General features: G+C 40.2%; 2 protein-coding genes across 2 annotated transcripts in view; one reads left to right on the top strand and one right to left on the bottom strand.

Annotated features, from left to right (window-relative positions):
* chrm2 (cholinergic receptor muscarinic 2) overlaps positions 1-21,569 on the top strand; it is a 147,541-nt gene extending 125,972 nt beyond the window's left edge. The window contains exon 3 of the transcript XR_002293045.2: positions 21,327-21,569. The gene's annotated coding sequence lies outside the window, so the exon portion shown is untranslated. The remainder of the gene's footprint in view (positions 1-21,326) is intronic.
* ptn (pleiotrophin) overlaps positions 1-24,403 on the bottom strand; it is a 50,232-nt gene that overhangs the window by 21,529 nt on the left and 4,300 nt on the right. The gene's annotated exons all lie outside the window — the stretch shown is intronic.

Genomic DNA, 24,403 nt, shown 5'->3' on the forward strand with positions numbered 1-24,403 from the left:
AGAGAAAACTAGCCTTTTGGCTTTCATTCAAGAATAATCGATTTAAGAAAACAAAACCAATTTTTTAAAGTTAAGTTGAAAGTTTTTCTTGTGTCTTTGACAGGACTGCAGGAAAATACCATGTGACTGTCAGTCAAGCTTACAAGTCATGTCAGAAAAAAGACTCAATTTGTAAATGAAAAGCAGACAAGACGCACACAAAACTTAGAACACTGAAAGTCATGATTTTGAATCCTTTTGAAATGATTTAAAATCTGTTGGGAAACATTGACTGAAAGGTTTTACACCCAGGCTAAAAAAAAAGGCATTTTCAGACATGAGATACACAATATTTACATTTTTAAGGTAATTGAGTCAGGTATTAATTATTTCTCAATTTTGATTAAAATGTGACTGTGAAAGTAATTAACACATATGTAGATTGAGCTTTAGCAATGAACTTCCTTAAAAATAGGGGTAAAATCTTTTTTTTTTTTCATTTTATCAATCTAATAATTCTCTAATTGATAATACCAATATTTTTATTCTTGGGGATTTAGTCCACCATAGACAAATTGCGTTTGTTATCTGCTAGAAAAAACAGAAGAAAAGAACAATAAATACTTAATTCTAACTCATACGCCGGAGTTCAACCAGAATACATTATACTAATTCAGATTTTTCAATTATCATGTTTAGGATAAGAAAAACATGTCTGAACACTGAAATTGAAAACAAATTCTTTATTAAAAATGTTTTGGTGAGGACTTATCAACAACAAAAACCTTTTCTCTCCTTTGTCAGGAGAGCCTAAACGCATGGAAATTATTTCCTTCTTTTGGTGGATTTGCCTTCATTCTCTTTAAATTAAAATTGTTCATTGTTTTGGACAGATTTTGAGATTAAAAAGAAAAGTTCTTTACATACTAATGAACTGATATTTTCTGCTGGTTTATTTGTCTTCTCATCAAAGGAAGTCGGGCGGAAAGATTCCCCATCAGACGCCCGTCCCTCCTCAGTGAGCAGTTTTGGTTCTAAAGGGGGTTGAAGTGTTTACAGAAAAGACATGTTGTTGTTTTTTTTTCCACCTGTCTTCTGCGATTTAGAGACATTTCAGCTCAGATGGAAGAAGACCGACATCCGGAGAGAGCTAGGCTTTTTGGAAACGTGCATGTAGAGTCAGCATATAACTTAAAAAGTCAACGGAATCAAAAGCATGAAGTAGCAAGCGGCTGCTGCAGGGATATGGATGTTTTATAGATAATCTTTAGAGAGAATTTCTGCTGAGCGCAACAAACACCTCCAGGTTTGGTGATGACGTCCACTGAAGTAGCAGCGTTCCCGCTGGGTCGCCGGGATCCTTAATTGAGGAACAGCAATATTTCACATGTGCTTCGGTACAGATGATTAGAGGAAAGTGCCACACATTTCTGACTAGTGAATTACTTTTTTTATTTTTTTTAAAGGTCAGACTTTGGCGGCGTTGGTGGTGGTGGGGAAGTGCGGATGGGGTCCCTGCTATCTCTCAGAACAGCCCCTGAGGAGGCCCCAGGGAGCCACGCTTGCAGAAGAAAAACACTGCGTGTGGCGCTCCATGTAAGGGAAGGGGAAGGAGGAAGCAGAGTTGAGCTTAAGCAGCAGAGTAGAGTGATAAGCTGGTTGAAGGACAAAGAAACAGTAACAAGGATAAAAAAAAAATTTAAAAACAATTGAGCGCAGCGGAGCTGAAACAGCAGAAATGAGCAACTTTTAGTTCATGTATAAATGCTTCCATTTCGCAGAACACATTAAAAATGCCTCCAAACTCTCACTGGGTTTGCTGTCTCCCCTCATCTCTCTGTAGATGGAAATTGGATGCAAAAACTGGAGCAGAAATAAGTATTTTCTTCTGAAAATACACAAAAAAGCGCCACAAAAACAAAAGTGACCTAAACTGACCTAAAGTGCAACATCTTCGGGCCATAGTTTAGTTCAGGTTGCGGTCTCAATCGCAGGAAGTTATTTGGAAAGTTAACAATCTTTAATTAAAAAAAGAGAACAATAATTCAAGCTGAGCTCAAAATGATCATATAAAAGTTAAGTACAAAGGGACTGGAGGCAAAACACCAGATCGGAAATGAAGACAAAATGATTTATAACAGAACAAATTAAAGCAAAAAGTTGTATACACAGAGGAAGCAATTAAACTAGAAGCAGCTTTGGGTTTCACAAACTAAAACCAGGTGCAACCAGACAAGGAACAGAGCAGCCGCGGAACTAAAGGGCTGAGCAGTAAGGGGCCAAATACAGAAACTTACTTCAAAAAAGATGAAAAACTAGCAAAACTTTACATTTTCAAACTAAATATTAAGTAAATAATTTTTAAAAGAGATGTTTCCCTAAGACTACTGATCAGATTGAGATGCTTTCCCATTCACTCAGCATCAGTTCTCGTTCAAAAAAACCTGTCGGGTTTGACTTCTCACTCATTTCTCACTGGGTTTATCATTACCATAAATCTGTACATTTAAAGTAGATTCCACCTGAAGGGGGCAATTAGTGTCAGCTATGAGAGTAAACATGGTGAAGCAGCATCCTTCACTCCTCCTGTCTAAAAATAAATCATGATGTAAACCATTTCAACAACTTGCACATGTTGGGGAAATTATAAAGGTGATGTGAAAATGATTTTTTTGTCCCTTTCCAAAATGACAGTTTAGAGGAGTTTAAGTAAGTCCACTCCAGATCCTAGTAAAAAAGGACAGAGGTTAAACAAACTGAATGTCTGGGCCTCTGATTCATCTGAAAACGTTTTTGTCCCCCTCCTGAGCTCCGGTGTTTAAACTGCAGAAACAGTCCCTGATGTGCGTGTAAGGTGTCAGCTGCAGCTCATTATCCACCTCCATAAATATCTGGTTGCTGTCTCCACACGCTGCCAGGTGGTTGACTGCCTCACTGGAGTCCCGGTCAAGCCTGTTCTGGTTTTTGTGCATTTGAGCATCAGCCCATCCTGTTTCCTTCTCCGCCAGAGAGTCAGCCTGGACGTGGCCAGCAGGCACTCCTGCTTTTGTTTTCAGTTAACTGCCCAAAAGATGTTAAACAGGACGTGGGAAGGATGTTGCCATTTTCCGTTCCAGCTCTTAGTCAGGGGCAGAAGTGGAGTACAAACAGAATCTTGGGTAGTGCCTGAGTCCAAGAGTCCAGTATTGATGAAGAAAATAATTATCGTGTAAAATGTGAACAAGAGTTTACATTTGAATGTCATAAAACAAATTAATACATACTTTAAAGTATGAAAATGTGTGAATTAACTGAACCGGCAATCTCTGATTCCATATACTGGAGTTTACAACGCCCAACACAACAGGGCTCCAAAAATTCAACAATTCAGCAGAACAAAGAAAAGTGAGTGTAATGAAGACTCACTCCAGTGAAACTGGGGGATAGTCCAGAAGGCACGTTTAACTATCCTGACTTTAACCCTGAACTCTCGCTGAAATCCACCCGAACTTGCGTACTTTGGGTCTGTCAGTTCCAAAAGACCGGATATGAGTTGGCGTAATTACGCTTGACTTGGAAACAATGGGTTAATGCGCGTGCACAGCAAGTGCATAAAGACAGCAGCACTAAAGTAACACCTACTTAATTGAATTAATTTGACTGTATGTAAAATAAATGTCTGATAACTACTTGTTATGTTTAAGTTGACTGAACTTCAAAAAATGATGTATCTTAACCAAAGCAAATAATTAAGTTAGATCAAAGTAAAAAGGTTTATCTTTCCAACATCCAAACTTGGTCTTATCATCCTCTCATGGTGGAAAAAGTATTTTTTGAGCTTCTTCATCCACTAAATCATCTTCAAATGGACACACCATGCTTTTTCATCTCTCTAAAAACAAACTAACCTTCAACTAAACCTGCTCCAGACCAGGTAAGGTTCAGAGCATGAGTTGCTATGGCAACTTGACATATCCTGAAACATACCTCCATGTTCGGAACCAAAAGTTGAGGTTATCCGCCTCCTTAGCCTCAAACTTAACGTGGTAACTCACATAGCCTGTGTTTTGGAATAACTCCCTGGTGTTTTTTTGTGTTTTTAACATGTTGTTGTGGCATTTTTCTCCCGATGGAGGACATAAATTAACAGAATAAAGATTAAAGTTGCATCTCTGGCTATTTCTTTTTCTAAATTGTTGTAATTCAGATGCAGACGAAAAAATGTTGTTGGATAAAGCTTGTAGGATTGACGCAGAGGGGAAACACGCTCCCTGCTCCGCTTCATTCTGATACATCCAGATGTCAGAATCTGGATCCATGTATGTCTTCCTTTTCCTCGTCCGATCAGGAATCTGGTTCAGAACTGTACGGCTAGACGGCTCCAATATTGCACGCCATTTTTGCTTCTTCAGTTGGGGTTCTAAGAGCTGTTAGCTAGCAGGAAAGTGTGTAAACAAGGGGATGATTGAAAGGGGGCGGGTTTACTCTACCCGTACAGTCCCACCCACAACTCATAGAGGAATTTCTTATGAATTTCTGCCGATCTGCAGGAACTATGTCCAAGAAAATAATTTTTTTTTTTTTTGCCTAAAAACAGCCAAATCATAATTTAAGGACCATTTGGAACACTTTGAAAACAGATCTAAAGATAATCGGAGTGGGTCTTTATGGGGACGACCCACCAAAGAATGTTAAATAAAATACATAAACAAAAATAATAATGGATTAAAAGGTTGATAAAACCCACCAAGTGATCGTTTTTTGCCCTTCTTGGTTTTGTGAAAGTTTCTTTGCTTCCTTTCTTTTTTTATTTTTACAACCCCCTCAGCTGGTGATCTAACCATTGTGGAACATGCGGCCACGCATCAACAATGTCTGCAAATCCTCCAAGCTTTGAGATCCACTAATCCTAAATGTGAAGGCGGGGTTGAGTCCTGTGGACATCAGTCTTATGTTTGTAGGTCCTGTGATAACCCTCTTGTGCATTTGACTCCTAAAACAACAGCAAACTATATTTCAATAAGGATCTGCCTACATATGTGAACATAAATGCTTCCCATTTTTCTACCTCCATCATCTCTGATGACGCTAATGTTGAATTTGCTGAATTCTGCCTCCTCCATTATTCTTCTAAGCTGCAGATGGAGACACCTCTGCACTCTTCAGGCTCATCTTATCACCGCGTGTCCTCTTTCCCTTCTCCTTTCCATGTGGCTGCTTTTTGATTGCTTGAAATAGCTGGGCTTGTCCTATTCAGATGCTTTCTGTCTGACTGCTGGATGTGTGCAGCCTGCTCCCCCTGGCAGCCGCTGACAGCCCAGGAACAGAACTCCATCTCGCTCCGTCTCTCAAGCCCGACGCTCTTAGCATCACCAGTCCAACACCCCCGTCTTTTCCGTCTTTTCCTCCTGCCGCCTCTCCAAAGGTGCCAATTTGAAGGTGCCTGTTTAATTGAGTGGGCAACATTTATCTTTATGTGTGGAAGTGTGTGTGTGTTCATCTCGGTCTGAAAGCACCTCGAGTCACTCGTTCATTAAAGAATGCTGGATGAGAAAGCGCACTGCGTGGGCAGTTTTGTGTGACTTCTGATTAAGTCATCTTTCTTCTCTTTTTTTCACATCTCCATCCCTTTCTCATGCTTCTATCTCCTCTTTATTCAGCTGAGAGTTGGACAGATAAATCGTGTTTGTGTCCACTTCATCCGCGGCACCATGAGTGTTTCTGTGAAATAAATATCTCCTGTAAACAGACACAGGAAGGGAAAGGTGACAGCTTTGTGAAAAGAGCAGAAATCTCCATCTTCCTGAATATGAGTGGATGTAATCTCGTCCATATTAAGGCTTATAACGATGTGACCACTGTAGCTGTCAGTCAGGACTTATTGATTTAAAAAAAAAGGACGTTTGATATTGCAGACTGCAAAAGACTAAAAATATTATACTTTGTAATAATTTGATTCTACTCCCAAATTGATGGGCTTTTTTTTTTACCTGTTGGCGCATACTGATGCAAACCCGCAAAAAAACACTTAGGAAAAAATTATGAAGCTCCACCACAGTAGATTTAAAGACACACTCCAATAAAAATAGGGGTTTTTAACTTGTTATTTTGGCATTTTCTGGCATTTCTGATCATTTCTAAAATGTCAACGGAAAAAAAAAAAATTAAAAAAAGTTAACGGGCCACCACTTCCACGATAAATGGAAATTTGCCAAGTTTTTCAGTAAAATATGAAACAACTGTCTGCCTGATGTGCCAAGATACACTGGCTGTTTTCAAGGAGTTCAATATCAAGGAGGACTACCAGTCAAGACAGGTTACCTACTAAGCTAACTGGAAAGGAACTGTTTGCCATTGCAATGGAATGTTCATTAAACAGTTCATTTGTATATATTTTTTGGATATAGTTCAAAATATATGAGGCCAAATGGTTGGCCCTCAAGAATTTTCAACTCACCAAATTGTCCTCTTACTCCGCACTTACAGTCCAGCCTTCAATTTAGAACTTGTAATGACCTACTGCCACTCTGCAGAAACTATGTAAACGACACAGTTTTTAAGATTCTGGCTAAAAAAGGCATAATCTTAATTAATACTGGGAACATTTTGAGAATAGTTTGAAACAAGATTCGAGCGGAACTTTAAAGTTTTTGGTTGTAGTCTTAAAGTCTTACATCTCCTGTCTAAAACAGCTGGTTTTGGCAGATGCCCCGCCCACATCCTGGTCAGATCTCAAGAAAACGTATTCACTTTGACACTCCCAAATACACAGACAGACACACATTTAACCTTAATTCTGGTGTTGTTATTTAATATAAGCAGTTTTAGTAGATGTCCCGCTCAGCGTCTGATTTGATACAAGCAGTCCTGAAACCCTGACTGTGCGCTAGCTGTCTTTTCATTGGCTAACCATTCAGAGGTGGGAGCATCAACCTCGGCGTGTACAGAAACACTCATGGTGACGAGGGAAATTTTCCAACAGACCATCTCGAAATCAATTGTTCTGGGACTGTAGGGTTGAGTTGTGGTTAGCTCCCTTACCGCTCACCAAAAAAGTTCAAATACCAGCTTGTAAGATACCCAGTCCAAAAACATGCTTCATAGATTCATTGATGATTCTAAATTGTGAATGTGTGTGATTATGTAGCTCTGCGAAAGAGTGGTGACTTCTTAAAGTTTACCCCATCTCACTCACCCACAGTAGCTGTGATAGGCAGCAGCAACGGGGGATTCAGCACGTTTAAAAGACGGACAAATAAGTTGTTCTACAAATGTTTATCTAAAACATTTAGATGTCACTATCACATCTTTAGGTTAGCGGTCACAGTTTGTTGATAGTTATTGGGTTGATGCCGGTTTTAAAAAGTCCTGCCAGATAAACTTTCACAGACGCAGCAGTCCGAACAACCGCGACGGAATGATCCACTCAGGGATCTAATGGTGTTCCAGATGGGATTGTCAGAACCACATGAGCTTGATCACCGATAGCAGCTCATTTCGTGCAGCAACACCCGCGTCTCCATAGGCACCGCGCTGCCAGTACAAGAGTGGTAGATTGACAGCTTTGCGACATCCCATTTGACAGTGATAATAACAATCTGTAAGAAAAGTTATCTTTTAGTTTTTTGTCATTTATGTCTCTTTCTGGCTCCCAGCCAGACCTTGAGGTTTCTTTTCTCCATGAATCCGAAACAGAAAATTATACTTTTCTCGCAAGCTGTGTTTATGATTATTCATCGTAGTCTAAGATCAATCTACAGACCATACAGTGCAGTCTAACCAGGTTTTCCACCAGTGTCCCATGACAACAGCTGCTAGTGCAGGGGTCGGGAACCTTTTTGGCCAAGAGAGCCATAGACGCCACATATTTTGAAATGTAATTTCAAAAGAGCCATACACAAATGTAGTGTCCCTTTCCCACACTGAGGCACTGAGACGTAACCTCTTTTAAGGTTCTTTATTCTGGTTACTGTAGACCGCAACAAACGCCGTACAATTAATTCAACAACTCCTGAATCTCTCCCGCTGAGACGAGACAGAGCGCTTCTCCCAACTTTATATTCCCCCCTCCCGCTCCAGCTCCTCCCATTTCCCTTATTTGGCCCATAGCTGAACCCCATTGGTCCAAACTACCTAACAACAGGCTGAGCGACAGAACTGATAAATTGATGAATTGATGAATTGATGTAATTTCAACATTTTTAAAGTACAATAAGTCTGTGGATTCTTTTTAATAATATTGTTATGCTGTTGCTGATAAATGAGGCGTTGAGACTTTAAACCTGATCGTAAGTTGGTCTGATTGTTCTGTAGATGTGAGAAAGACTGCTCACATGCAGACGCGGAGCCAAACACACACACCCACGCTGCAGTGAGTGACGGGTAGCGGGTTTTACGTTACTAGAATCCCTGCGTGATTCACCTGCTACCTGTGCCCACAACTCCACCCTCCACCCCCACCCTCTGCTTTCTTCCTCACACATCCCGTCCCCGCAACTGCGCGCTCTTTCTCAGAGATGGGAGCGCGCAGTTTTAGGCACGGCAATTCACAGGTTTCCGGGTGTACAAACTCTGTGAAATAATAGATAATAGTAAACTGATAGTTTTCTCTCCAAGCACCGCTACTACTGCGCGCCTCTGGCATCGCATCGCGCCCGAGAAGGACTGGTCTAATGAAAAAAAGAAAAAAAAGTATAAATAAAGATTTGTCTGCGAGCCACATGTGACCATCAAAAGAGCCATATATGGCTCGCGAGCCATAGGTTCCCGACCCCTGTGCTAGTGGATAGATAAGGCCGACCCTTACCTGTAATTCTACAGCCCACACTCACACACCGTAGGAAACACAGCAGATCAAGCTCTTCGATTGCCAAACGCAAGCACACTATCAATACTGTAGATGCTACAAATAATTCTCTATGGTCGATGTGAAATTTGCCCCCAAGAAATCGTCAGAACATTTCACAGAATTATCATTTTCTGCTATTCTTTTTTTTTCTCTGGAAGACATCTGTTTATGTTAGACTCCAAGCTGAATCTGCTTCTGCATCAGGAGAGCCGAATGAGCTGAGCGGTTTTGGTGCTGTTTCAAATTTAATTACAAGAAATTGTCAGGTTATTACTTTGTACACACTTTATATGCACATGTTGAAAAGTGCTCTCCAGTTTTCACAGCAAATTTGTGACATTTGGATGCAAATTTGCACAGTTTGAGAGGGAAACTGAACCTGTGTTATGCTTTAAATTGACAGTATTTACCTACAAGTCATTAAGATTCAACAAACTCTATGTGAAAAGGTTTTTTTTCTATTTTTGACGAATGCTTAGAAGTTCATTTCTGACTGTTGACAGGCGTTAAACTGGATATTCACAGTAAAGAAGATCAGTGAGGCATCTCATATATCCAGCCATTAGCAAAAAAACATAAAATCCTGATTCAAGTGAAGACTTTAGTTTATCTCTAATAACACATGACCAGTGTGAGTCAGGAGACAGGAGAGGTGTACAGAGAGGAAGGCGAGAGGGTGAACCAGCGCTCGGCAGAGGTCAGATGGACTTTCACACCAAGTGAAGTGAAATCTAGTGCGACCGAACAGCCCGGGTGTGAAATAAAATTAAAAAAACAACTCCCCCTCAAAGTAAGACTGCTGCACATTCAGTTTGATCCAATAGGTTTTACAAACTTCTCACACCAACAACTAGAGATAAAAGATAATGTTTAGTTTCTTTAAAAAAAAAAGAAAAGAACAAATACAGCATTGTTTCATTTTCTGCTGTCAAACTGAATTTATTTATTTTTTTCTCTTTTGTGGAAGAGTCAAAACTCGTAGGTTTGTGCCTTCCTAAGCATAGGAAGAAATGAACCCCCAGCTGATCTATATCCGGTAAAGCCAGCCAAAGCTTTGGATTCGATGGGGAGCAATGGAACTCCAAGGCCAGCAGATGGGAGTTTATGAGTTAGGGGGATGTTCTGCTTCTTCCATTTAAAAGATAAACTGATATTCAGGTATTTTACCAATCCATCCTTATTTAGAATCTCACTAAAGTTATGCCTTAGTCACAACAGCCCTTACGGGGCAAACCTGTACGGGGCAGGAAGGTGGGTACACAAAAAATATCAAAGACCACTTGGTGAGGCCGTATAGCCAAACTGTTCATGCACATTTTTACTACGGGCATGCTGCGAGCGGCGGGTCGTAGTTAAAAAAACACCCAAGACGATGGTAAGATACAGGCGTATCATACAGATTTTGCTTAATTATCCCCCATAATCCTGTGGAGTTCGCAGGGAACCTGTCTGTGCTGTACATGTGATAAGTACACGGTCCTTGCGTACTGCTTAGAATTATGTTCACACCAGGTTTACGCACTTTCAAGAGGTCACTTCCATTGAAAAGTCCTTGTGAGCGCACGTTTATGAGCATTTTGAGCTTCTGCATTCAGAAGTCTTGCTTATGAAAGTTTTTAAGATTGTTTTCAGGCTTTGCTAACGAAACACTATGCCACTGAATGCGCATTGCATGTTAAACCAGTTAAACTTTGACCAACCAGGGTCTTGGATTTGGCAGTGATCCATGAATAGCGTCCTTTTCAATTCCTATGTGGCATTTTCACGGTCATTAAGGGGCCAATAAATGCTCCTTACCAACAAATAGAATGTGGTGTAAAGGCAAAGCCACCTGTACACCATAAGTATTAGCAACTAAAAGTACCCATACAAGTATTTCATAATATACTTAAGGGAACATACCATTGTTCTGCGTGTAATTTTATGACCTATGCCTTAAAGATGCAACCACTCCTCTCCATGGACCTAGAAAACCCAAAAACCCACAGCACCCGCACAGGTCAACCCATGGCACGGGTGCTTGTAACTAAGGCTTTGGTGTTTGACATCACTAACTATCACTATTTTCAGGACTCTCCTTTTATTAATGTGATCTGTTTATTAATGTAATCTACAAAAGACGATGTAAAGAAGGGGCCAGTGGATTTATGAGAACATCCTCCCAGGATCTGCTCCCATTCTTAATTTGACTTGCAAAGCCCCCCCCCCAATGATGTACACAGGACACAACAAAATGCTTTTTTCTTTCTTCCGGCTGTCTGACACCAGCAAAAAGACAACGCGCGGCATTGCACGGGGGAATCATGTTTGTTCACGTTACCAAAACAAATAGTGCTGGACAGCTTTGACAGTTCTTCCTCTCACTTTTTGGGGAAACTGAAGGTTGTGTTTACAGCGTTAGTGTCACCCCGCCGCCAAAAACTTTACCCAACATGTAGTGAATGTGCCGTCTATATTTACCCGTTATTCCTGAGAACTGCATTCTGTTTGTCTGTGCTTTTGCTTTATTCCACACCTTCTTAAAATAGGTTTTAGATGTACAGGCAGATCAATGGAGTCTCTGGTGGTGAACAACAAAAAGACTGTATGATTTCTTTATGCTCTGAAGCAGCCCCCCCTTGCCTCTCCTCCCCACCACCACCTCTTGTAGCCTGTGCGGTAGCAAAACAAAGCCTGACTGCAGATTACGCCAGCCTCACAGAGGCAAACAGGAGTGAATTTCCCTCCAGGCTGAGGCTCACCTCAGATCACACAGAAGCAACGGGGAGAAATACTTACAGTCCAGCATCGAGGAGACACTTGTCCCACCCTCTCGACCAGTCAAGCCCCCCACGAGTAACGTCTGAAAAAAAGCTCTATTGATTTTCAAACTCTACAGCAGCTTGAGTCACGGCCATACATCCGGTTTTACCGGAGATGGCTCCAGGCAAACGAGTCTAGAGCTTTTAATCATCAATGTGTGGGATTTTGAAAAGGAGGCCGTCACCACGGGCTATTTTCAGCCACCTGCCGGTGACCGCTCAGTTTGCACCAAAAACGCGGGAAGCAGGTGTGCTGATTAGTGGACTGGCATCCTGACCCCCCGCCCCCATTCAATTTTCATCACTGCCTTCAAATGTTTGCTTGATTTATATTCTCCAGCATGCCGCTCACAAGAGGACGCCCTGCAGGGAGCGGGAAGTTTTAGGTGCAGCGTGAGGAATAGTCTTTCTGCTGCTTTGGTCGGGAGGGATTTGTTCTCTTCCCTGCAGTGATTCGATGCTCATGTACCTCTGGCAGCTTAATGCGCAAAGACAGATAGACAGAAGCGAGGTGGGGAGGAGGATAAGCCTGAATCGCAATGAAAAAAGGAAAAAGCAGCATTTAAAAAGTAATTGAAATCATTTGGTCACCAGTTAAAGAAATCCTCGGAACTAAACGAATAAACTGCAATTAAATACAGAAACTTTTAAAAAGATTTTTAGCATAAACATTGAGGAATATTTGTTTGATAGACTGAAACAGCAATTATTTACTCAGAAATATGCTTTCTATTGAACATCACTGCACTTAAAAATAAGTCAAACGTAATCAATGAAAAGACATTAGAAATTAATATGTTATCCCTCCCAGGCCCACCTTTGCATGCACATTTAGAAGTTTACACTAACTTTAGACTGATTTTTTTTTTCTTTTATAAACTTCCAAGAACACCAAGACAAACTTTAATGGCTTTAGATCAGATGCTAAGAACTGTGCATCATGCTTCCTAAAAGAAAGGAAGAAGACTCCATTAGCCTCATATGGCCACCTCTAGAGATGTCACAGAACATAAACGTGCCATTGTCATGCATGTGCTACACAGCAAAATCTGTAGTGTTGCTTAATGTTGATCTTAGTGTTGTTTTGAGCACATCCAGTGTTAAAACAGCATTGGGGGCGGAGCTTTGTCCTGTAACGACTGGCACAGTTATTTCAAACTTGCTTGAAAAGTCCCTCTGCGACATTCGTTTCAACATTCTGACTTTCCAGTCTGAATACACCCTAAAACAGATTGTTAATAGACTTTATCATAATTTCTCATAGACCAGGTCCTAATCCTGCGTTTTACAATTCTATCAACTATGCAGTTCTTAGTACTTTTGCAGCTACAGCGCCAATCATTAGCGAAATCATGAGTCTTGCATTACTAACATGTATAGAAGCTACAGAAATGAGAAAAAAAAGAAAAATCAAATTATCTGGTATTCCACATTCTAATAGACTTTATCTAATTCAAAGTCCATGTCTGTTTTCAGCACATAAAAACAAGTTTTTTCTAGGGCTATTATTTAGTCTTAAACTAAATATCAACTAAATCAGACTTAGCTGTTGTTAAACTAAATTTGCAAATCGCACACAAGCAAAAACAACACTTGTAAATACTCCAAGATAAACATCTGACTTTGATTGTTTATGAAAATCAGCATATCACTGTAGGACATTGATTTTTAACTGTTGTGGTAAAATCTCCAGCATTTTTGAGGAAAAGAAATCATAATTTTCTCAGCAGACGCACACAAAATAGCAACGTTTTAGCTAAAGTTGTGGTAAAACTTCTAAAAGTTTTTACCCCCTTCCCATCTCTAAATCACATCTTTCCCTGAACTGCAGGGGTGTTTAAATTAAGGTTTTAAGCGGAGGGGATAACAGACTGGAATTTAGTTCCCGATTTATTCTCTCAAAAGAATTTAAAAAAAGAGTAATTGCTTGGAAAACCATCACACCTATTTAGGCAGTCTACTTTTTTATCTGCACAAAATTGCAAACAGGGGGCTAGTACAGCTATTCTTTTGATTGAACTGTCAGCAGAGGGCTCTCCTGATCTATCTGGGATGGTGCTGACCTCTGCTGCAGGGAGAGCCTTTAATGACAGCCACCATCTTTTCATGGACACACTGAGCAGGGATTCTTTGCCTCAAATAGTATGGAAGTGGCCTTTTCTGCTCAATTTCACATTGATTTCCTCACCGTGATTCAGGCCCACACTAGAGCATCCTTCTTAACTTTGACATCTACATAAAAGTGGTTAAAGTTGTTGTGAAGCTGTCACAAGAAGGGGAAGACCTAACCTGTTACAAAGTGTGATATAAATGAAGAAAGGCATGAAAACAAGTGTTAAAACTTTTGGATTAACATTTTCTTTTTTGTTTCTTTCTTAATCTGTGCTCACTCTGTGGCTCAACTGTCCAAACCCGTTAGAAGTCGGTCAGACAGAGAGGTTATAATAACTCACAGCTGACAGAGTTTCCCCTTGTGGGCTGTTGGGGGATCAAACATAAAAGCGGGCAAAGAACAAAGGCTTGTCAGGACTGTTAAAGATGCCTGGACCATGGCAGCCCATCAAAATGTATTCCCTGAAACAGGCATGAAATACAACGGCTGGAACCCATCAGACACGTCGACGCTTCACACTTGTCTTTTTTTTGGTGTGAGATGATGTAAACCCAAAGAAGGTCTTACATGTGAAGTTTTTTTTGTGACTATTTAATCGTTCACTTATTAATGAATAATCAAAAATATTTAGTTGAAACATGGTTTTTTAGTTTAGAAGCTTTGCCGGCTGTTAAAAAATATTTCACATTGAGCAACAGCTGGTTCTATCGGTTTGTAGCCCTGCATGGAGAAATGACATCAGCTGACTAAGAAACGACCGGAAAATATCCTGACAAGCAGAGAATAATTATTATCCGGATGACTGAATGATGGATGAAACCGGGCTCTCCAGGAAGACGATGCCCTCTCGCACTAAACTAGTCAAGGAGGAGGCACAGACTCTTGGTTTTAAGGCTCAGAGGGACAGAGCGACACTCCTAATGTGCAGTATAAAGTACACTACGGTACTGTCTACTTCTTTGAATTTGTTTTACAAAGCATCATAAATGTTTCAGAGGGGTTTTTGATGAGGAGGGATCATTCCTGGACATCCTTTGGCCACAGGGGGAGAGGGTAGTTCTCTATATTTGAGGTGTCTGCATATTTGCTGGTGTCTCTGGTCCTTAAACCCGGTAAATATGGGGGGAATACTGATGAGAGATTACAATAGCAATCCATTAATTTTCCCTTCATTTATGTCATACATTTGTTAATTTACTTGGCATAGTACCCCGGGCACGACTAGGTAGCTTTTTAAAACCCAGCTACGACAAAGCTAGAGGAAGGGAGAGAAAGCAAATGGTGCAGGGTGAGATCAGAGCAGAGATGGAGGAAGAGCGCCGGAACAAGATGGTGGCGGTGTACCAACAAGGCACCTGGACAAAGGTGGGACAATGCCAGCACATCAAGTTCATTATCCAATCTGTGTATGATGTACTCCCAAGTCCAACCAATCTGCAGCGCTGGGGTTTATCAGACACCGCGGCATGCCAGCTGTGCAAGAAGAAAGCCACCCTAGAGCGTATCCTCAGTTGGCGGCGAAAGGCCTTGGGGGAAGGACGGTATCGCTGGCGTCACGACCAGATCCTGAGTGCCTAGTCTATCCCCTTTTTTAGAGCTGGGAAGAAGGCACCACAGCGGCCAAGGCTGGAGGAGGGCTTCTCACCACTATAGAAAACTAGGAAGACAGCTCAAGTTCCCAGAATACATCTTGGCCACTTCACTCTGCCCAGACATATGAGTTAACATCAGAGACATCAAGGAAGTGATTCTGGTCTAGCTCACTGTCCCCTGGAAAGATAGAATGGAGGACGCCAATAAACGCAAGCGGGCCAAATAAGCTGATAGTGTCAGAATGACCGAGGGAAGGCTGGAAAGTCCGCTGCAAACCAGTTGAGGTAGGGAGCCAAGGTTTTACTGGCCAGTCACTTGCACGCACAATCAAACTCCTTGTGGTAAAAGGTCAGATGTGCAGAAGAGTCATCAAAAACATAACTGAGGCTACAGAGAAAGCCTCAAGCTGCTTTGGATCCGGAGGGGGGATCTGTGGAGTAGTGGCCCACTTGGTCACAGGCCGGGGGCCGTGCACCACCAATGGGTCACCTGATGGTTAAAGACCTGAAGCACCCTATGACCTCGGGTTTAACACTGATGTGTCCAAATAGCACCTAGTAGTGCATTTAAGAACCCCCCCCCAAACTTTCCAATTCTAAACAATCTTTCATCCTTTTGGCTTATCTTTGTTGGGTCAGTTCATTCACATCTGTCAATATGAAGAGTCTAAATAACACAGTTGGAATTTGTTTCAACAGATATCTTTAAGTATTTATTTTAAAAAGGGTATATTTAGAAGATCTTTAGTTTGGAGACCTTCCATGCCAAAGAACTCCAGGAATTTATTTTAAACACTCACAGTACATATGGTGGTTAAGAGTTAAAAAAAGTATTTCATTTTGTTACTTTTTGGGTTCCATACATGCAAGAATCTGAGTTGACCCATCCTGAACTACCAATATAATAACATATTATTAATAAGTTGCAATGACGTGAATCATGTCTTTTTACATCAGAGTTCATGCATTGCCCAAATTTGTGAAGCACACGTCAGACAGGAAGTTACTTATAATCCTTCATAATAGCAGTCATGAAAAAACAAAGACACATCATGAAAAGGTGAAGTATGGGGAATCTGTGGGATTTTTAAAACGTTCCGTTTTATTTCATGTATTCATTTCTTCAGCAAATTCCACAACTATCAATGAAGGATAAAACCTATAATGGATAAAGAAAAGAAATAAAAAACATAATAAAAGGTCAGCTGGGAGATTACTAAACCACAGACATGGAGGAACATTTTGGCTTTAAAACTCTCCAAATAGCCATAAAAGTTGAAGTCTTGCAGGAATCCTTTGTAAAAAAAAAAAAAAAAAAACACCAAAAAAACCTCCTAATTTAATTTATTTTATTTTCAGTGATAGCATCACTCACTTCCTGCTGCATCTGTATCCTCAGCAGATCAACCATCTCTGGCAACACACTGTACTTCAGGACCCAACGACAGTTTTATTTCTAGCTGTCAAAGAATGCTGTTTTGCTGTGAAAATTGGACATACCAGATTTGTCTCGAACATAGCTTTTGTCTAGCTTTTTATTGATTTGTTTTTGGGTTTTATTTGACCCAAACGCATCAAATCAAAAGGTAAACATGGAGCCTTTCCTTCCTCTATTAGCGCCGTCTTTGTTTTTGTCGGTTTTGAAGCGCAGTACAAGTATAACCTGTCAAGGCAGGAATCCCTTACAAAAAAAAAAGGGAGCTAACTGTTTAGACAAACTATTCGATAAAATAACGTGTCCATCACAAAAAGAGTATAAAAAAGTTCTACATCCTGCTTGATAGAGAGGAAAAGTATAGAGCAGTTGGTGTGGAGGACACGTGTAGAGATCCACCGCCTGAGGTCCTCTTACATCAGGCCCAGATGGGAATTCAATACACGGCATCCACACCACTTCATTTATCATGCTGGAATATTGGTTGGAGCTTGCTTGTCTGCAATTACGTCAATGGCTTGGGGAGATGAATATGACCACAAGCATTTCAGATTAGATGGTTTCTGTTACTTTTAGTGACATGACCAAATGTCCTCTTAGACAGGAAGAATGGAAGATCCCAGTAAATGAATCTCTGAGTTTGACTGTGATTATTGGGAGAGCAATGTAAGGTTATTATGAATGCCGTTACATTGGGTGGACATATTTGTTATGTCAAACCTATTTAACCCTCTAACACTGTAACGTTGACGTGTTTTGAATTACCGCAAGTGCTCAACTGCTTACGCCAGGGGTGACCAAATCCAGGCCTTGAGGGCTGGCTTCCTGCTAGTTTTCCAGAAACCCTACCTTATCTGCTGTTAAATAACTGAATCAACTGTGTTTGGCCAATAAGGAGCTTCAATGGCAGCATGGTTGGAAAACATGTAGGACACCAGCCCCAGAGGCCTGGATTTGGGCACCTATGGTTTACGCTATCAACCTAATTCCAACGGATTCTAATGCTGGATAAAGCAGCTATACAGACCTTTACAGTAGTGGCGTGTTTACGCAATCAACATAAATCAGGTGATTAGCACCAGTATTGACGCAAATACACTTTTTCCATGTCAGAATCCGTTTGAATAGCTTTAATTAGTTGAAGAGTAACGGTAGTTCAAAAAAGCTTTTGTTATTTTACAAAACATGATCAACTGTGACCAAAAGCAACTGACCAAAAAGAGTAATACTAGTAGAATTAACAACTGGTATCAATTGCGTTGACCAAAAACATAATTGCTTAAGCGTGAATACGGCGTGAGGTGGTAGCATCATGGTATGGGCCCCTAATGACTACTAACAATGCATACTCCTGAATCAACTTCTTTTGGTATCTACAGAGAATATTTGAGGTTTTTTGTTGAAACACAATGTGAAGGGGTGGGTCTCTGGGAATTGTAGTTTTTGGTGGATTTAAAAGAAGGTTTGACTGAGCAACTTTTTTTTCCCTCTGGTAGTCAGGTGGATATTCGATAGCAAGATTACCATTGTAAAAACGCATCATCAGAAGGGGTCTGTCTCAGAGCTAGCAGAGCTGAGACCAACAGGTTAGCAAAGTGGTGTCTAGTGTGATGAATCACACACACTTGCTTTTGCACAGAGATCTGTTAATTTTACATTTTCTAACATGGAATTTTTTCAAGGAAAGACAATGGTAAAGAATTGTTTGATAGAGTTTAAACCTGGTATTTACCTTCCACAGAAGAACAAATTATATGATAAGTATCAAGGGGCAACCAATTCCAATGAAAAGTCGGTGTAAATATGCACAGATGCACGTTTTGGACTTTTGTGTTCAAAACACTCATGTTCACACTTAGCTGCGCAAGTTTCTACAACCTTTTATATGACATGAATTACATCAAGTCTTTCATATAGTAGAATAGAGCTGTGAAAGAAATAGCCTGGAGCAAGATTCACAAAATTTACACCACTTTGACATTTCACACCAAGCCTCTTCCAACTGTAGGTGGAAGACATGTGCTAGTAAGAGGTAGAAAAACTCCTCCCTGTTTGATCAGTGTGGACACTTAGTGCTAAACGTGCTTTTAAAATGTACGTCACATGCCCGGTGAGTCCGTAGCTTTTTACAAATGTAAAGTTCGTAAAAAATGGTTCAACTTTCTCAAGCCATTTTCCCCTTCTCCATAGATGGGATTTCAGACTACCGGTATTTTACTTAGTGATCCTTAAATTAAAGTGATTTATTTTTCTCGAAAATGGGGTGTAGCCTATGGAATTATTTGTAACTGAGTCCCAAATCCCCCCCCCCCCCCCAATTACATCCTGTTTTTATTTGTTGTGTTGTGCAGCTCAAAGACACTATATAAATGCGCTAAATTTCAATCAAACATCTATGTGTCCAGAATCTTTAATCTTGAGACATAGTTATCTAACAAGTTAACTATAGAAATCTAATTTAAGTGCAAAAAATGTTTTTTTTTATTTTTATTTAAAGGATACAAGTTTTTGGCATACTTATAATTAAAAAACTGAATATGAAAACAGGATTACAAGGCAAGGGTTCAAGTTAAAGCCACAAATCTAAATAAAAGATTGATTTTCTTTCATCTCTTCCTTCTTGAGAAAAGCCACAGTGGTCTCACAATTTCTGCAGTCAAGTGTTCACACCTGCTTTGAGTTCAGATAACTACAGCTGCTGCATGTTATGTAATTATGCCTCTTTATAAAAGACTCGCTATGATTCTGTTGGCTATATTTTTTTTTCTCTCATGAATGAAATATTCTTCCACCTGCCAGCCTGACCCAGGTCTTTGCTTCTCCAGCAGAACATAAAAGGCAAAAAAAAAAAAAACTATAAAAAAAAGCTGACCAACTTTTTTTGACCTCGCATGAGCATTAAAACCATAAAGAAAATATAAGTTCCAATCAATGCATAAATATTCTTAGCTTCTAATTGTGCCAAAGTGATGAATTTCACAACTACTGCTGCATTAAAAAGACATGGTCAAAGTTAAAGCCAGAGTTTCTGCGGCTACGAAAACACTAGCAGTCGTTTTGTGACAGCTTAGATGTGTGTGTGTGTGTGTGGGGGGGGGGTTAACGGGATGGATGAGGGACTTGTACCAAGTGGCTCTCGGTAAAGCCAAAAGCGATAATGTGACCTTTGAACTTGCAGCTGAGCATCATGGGCGTCAGAGGAAAGTTCAGTCCTAGTGCAGTAGCATGTGTTCACGCTTTCTTCCACGTGTCGAACATTTAAGCCATTTGGTTGATGGTGTCAACTGCGTCTGATCGTTTCAAGTACCAAAAAATACACAAATATGGTAAAAAAGGCCCGTTTTTGTTAACCAGTGATTGACACATCTGCAGGGTGTTAAGAGAAGGCAGTCATCCGTGCAGTAAATCCACTGTTCAGTTCCCAGCAGCAATATGGATTTCTTGCTGCAAGCTGGTGTGCATTCATGTCCTTGTCACAGCTCAAGCTCCTCTGTCTGCAGGCGTTATGGGCCGTCTAAGCCTGAAATAAAAGATGGAAGGACGGCAGCGTTGGGTCAAACTAACATTTTGATTAGAAGGGCATCAGATTTTCTTAACTGAATTATTTTAAACCTACATAGACAAAGCCTTTTTGTGACATGTAAGCTACTTTTGACGAGAAAAGATACATACTATGGTATATCATATATACACAAAAAAATCCTTTATTATAAAACACACCTGCCAATGGCGGCCAGCGTAAATATTTTGCATGGCTCGCAATAAATTACAATTGAGGATTTTATAATTCCAACTGTACATTCCTTGTTTCTTGTAGTTTTTGGGGACATAAGTATGCACAGTACTTAGTCCCAGAGAAGAAGGGATCAGTGAAAACTGAGTAAGAGCAGGAAAAGGAGAGAGCTTTTTTTAAACTGCATTTTGCTCCTGATTCATTTCAATTTAAATAAAGAAATACTCAGGAATGCAGTTCTGATCTTTAATTCTTTTATACATGTTCTCCATTGTCAGAAAACTGCCCTAAGAACACGTTAAAAACACCAAAAACACAATTTTCAAATGAAGTGGGTCTTTAAAGAGTTTAGTTTGTTTATCCTGCGACAGACTAGCGATCTGTCCAGGATGCCCCCTGCATTCGCCCACAAGTGGCCGGCATAGGCTCCGCCAGCCCCGCGACCCACGAAAGGGACAAAACGGTTAAGAAGATAAATGAATGAATGCTTTATTTATCTTGTTACATAAGGAAATGTTAGCTTAAAAATTTTAAAGAGGCACGCCGAGCTGATCTTACTTTGAAAACTGTAAATCACCTCAAAAAGTAGGATAATGGCTCAACTGTGACTAAAATGATTACATCTATTTAAGGTGACTTTATAAGACTTTTACGGGAAAATTAAACAAATAAGCAGCTTTTTGGGAGTTTGTTTTTCTCATTTGATCACAGTGATCTGATGGGACAAACTTCACAGAACTGCTTTCATCGTGGTTGTTTTCAACCTTTCAGGTTGCCGCTGATCTAGATCTACAGAGATCCAAGAACTCAGCAGCGTGCTTTATACAGTCCTCTTTTGTTTTTCAGGATGCTGATTCCTGCTTGAACCAGCGAGCATGTGAACCGCCGCAATCTCCAAACTCCTGCCGACGATCTCACAGCCCGACCTGGTGTTTATGATCACTTGGAATGTGGACTCTGAGGGAGACGGGGGGGGGGGCTTTATAATGAGGCTTCCTCCTCTGTTACTTGTTTGTTTGGACAGACCAGCTCTCTGACAAGCTGCAGATACCAATAAATGGCAGATCATTCTTTTGTTTCTTTCTCATTTATTTCATGTCCGTGTGGATTTCAACCATTGGTGAAGTTTTCATCCTTACTGATCCGGCTCTCTATTTATTGGTAGTTGGACTGAAAGCCGTGCAAAACCACGAAGGGAAGTAATTTAATCTTCCATTCATCCATCAGAGGTGTTTAGTTTTTTAAATAGATATTTTTTTCCTAGGGAATGCAATGCCCTACAGCAACGTCGAGACATCCCAAAGCTGCAAAAAGCCTCCAATGGGTCTGATTAAAACCTGCTGAGATTTAACCAAGGATTAGACACCCCCCTCTGGGAGAAAAAGGCTTTGTGCACCGTTTAAAATTAGTTTGGCATTAAATGTTGAAGCTTTAGCCCCAAAAGCAACCTAGTAACTGCTAATTTAAAGCAAAGGGATGGAAATCTTATCTTACTTATTTGCCCCATCATATTATTAGCATGAATCCCAGACGGATCTCCTTTTTCAGCTTACTACTGACATGGAAAAAGCTTGAGTTGCAAGAGCAAAGCAGAGTACATCACTGGTCCAACAATCAGCAGGGCGACCACGGAAACCGACCGTGTTCCACAGCGATGCTCACAATCAATTCAACTTTCCATTAGACATCAGTGGCTGCATCATAAAAAACGGCTGCCTCCTCGGTGAGCGGGACGGACCTGCTGCAGGGAAGTCAAACCCACACACAATTACACCAACCATAAAACTCTTTCTCTGAAAGTGATTTTAATATTGCTAAAAACGCCGGGGGTTAAGATGCATTCATCTCCGCCTCCACAGAGTACCTTTTAGGCTAAATGGAGTCGTACTGATGACCGATGATGGGCATCGGTCATGCTTTATACCAAAATAACAATAATTTGAATGTGACTTTGTTTGAATTTTATGGCTTTTAAAGAGAAAAAAATGCTCATATTGTGTGGAGCTTATCCCTGTGTTCTGTGGTTGTGTACAAACACATCCTACTCCCATGTGTTTCACACACTGAAGCCTGAACACACAAATTCTGAAGTCCCTCTCTCACAATTTTCCTCAAAATGACTGGCTTTATTTGGCTTAACCCTTTAAAACTGGAATTTTACCTCCAGTGTTTACAGTTTTTTTGATTATTGTAACTCTTCAACCGTTTATGTTATTAAAATAATTTCCAGCAGATTCCGAAGTGGAGGAAAGTAGCTGATATGCAACACTTTACAACAGTGAAGTGTTTACAAAATCCAAACTCCAGTGTCTCAAAATACTAGAACTACCCGGACTGTATTTCGTCCACTACAATATTTTTGTTATTTTGCTAAATAATTTAGATTACCAAAACCATGAGTATTTTACAGAATTCACTGATGTAAATACGAATCAAAGTTTTCAATTGCTAATCTGATTTTTAATAGGAAAAAAGATGCAGAAAACCAATCTGTTACTGTTTTAACCCTTGTGCTATCTTAGATGACCCCACACTTACATTGACGTGTTCTCCCTACCATGACAAAGGTGAATAACGGTGGAAAGATTTCGTGTAATCCATGGACACCAGTGAAGATCACAAATAATTGAAGAAAAAAGGTTCAGCGTACTGTCTAGTGGGTCTAGATGACCCAACTCCCAATGTTAAAGTGCCTAGGATAGCACAAGGGCTACAAAAGCTCTCAGACTAAATAATAAAAGTCTTTAAAAAGACAATAAAACATTGATTTAGTCAAATATTCTATGGATCGATTCAACAAAATGTTGTGTATTAGATGTTTCTTGTACATCCAGATCAAAACAAATGCAGGATTTCCAAAAAGAACATCATATTAACAGTGTAACATGGGGGTGTTAGTGTCATGGTCTGGGACTTAGTGTTCCAGCATCAGTTCATTAATTTAAGATAAATATCCCCTGAATTATACAGCATAAAATTGCCAAAAAATACCAACAAGTCCACCTCTGAGTCAGTAGAAGAGGACAACAAGGAAATCTATCTATATAATTGTGTAAATTGTTTATTTTTTGTCTGTTCAGTTCTCCTTTTTTGACAAATTAGACAGCTACTCTCCTTCTACAAACACTACGTCTCCTCTAAAAAGGTAAACTTAACCATTATAACATCAACCAAACCTGTCACTAAGTATTAGCTGTGTTTTGATGAATTCAAGGTGTTGGGGTGGGATCCATTAGTCCTTAATTTCACAGAAACTTTGGGGGAGGTGGGCAAACATGCAGAAAGTCTACAGGCTTTGAGTTTGTACTGTAACTTCAAGGAAAACTATTCCAGCTTTCTTCTTCACACTGGCACAGTTGAAGAGGGGAAGGACAATAAGTGAAAGCAGCTGTTTACTGCAGATCTGTGTTCAGTGAGATACAGAGCGAATAACCGTCGTTACTGCTTGCATCTGTAGGTGGCAATCTGAGTCCATTAGTGAAAGAAAATTAGTTTTATCTACAAAAGGAGATGTGAGGAAATGCACTGAAACATAAACAACAAACGGCTGGCAGTGTGACTTTAACCCTTCAACACCCGAACGTTGATGTTCTCTGAACTACCGTAACTCTTCAACTGTTTACACAACTAAAGAAATTCCAATGGATTCTAAAGCAGAGAAAAGCAGCTTTTTGTATCGTGTCAGAATCAGCTGATTTACGGTGATTACGTAAACGGTCGAAGAGTGTAGAACATGGAACGTGTGTTGTCTATCCATTATTGATTACATTTTTCAGCACATACATGAAATCATAGCATACTACAAAAGAACTTAACCTAAAACTAGCATTTACATCATATGGAAATGTGCATGGAGGAGAAAGAACCAGAAAGGTTTTTGTTGAAACCAACCAACAAAACAGAGCCAATTAAACACAAAAATC

This window comes from Oryzias latipes, chromosome 23 (assembly GCF_002234675.1).
Source record: "Oryzias latipes chromosome 23, ASM223467v1".
Classification (NCBI taxonomy): domain Eukaryota; kingdom Metazoa; phylum Chordata; class Actinopteri; order Beloniformes; family Adrianichthyidae; genus Oryzias; species Oryzias latipes.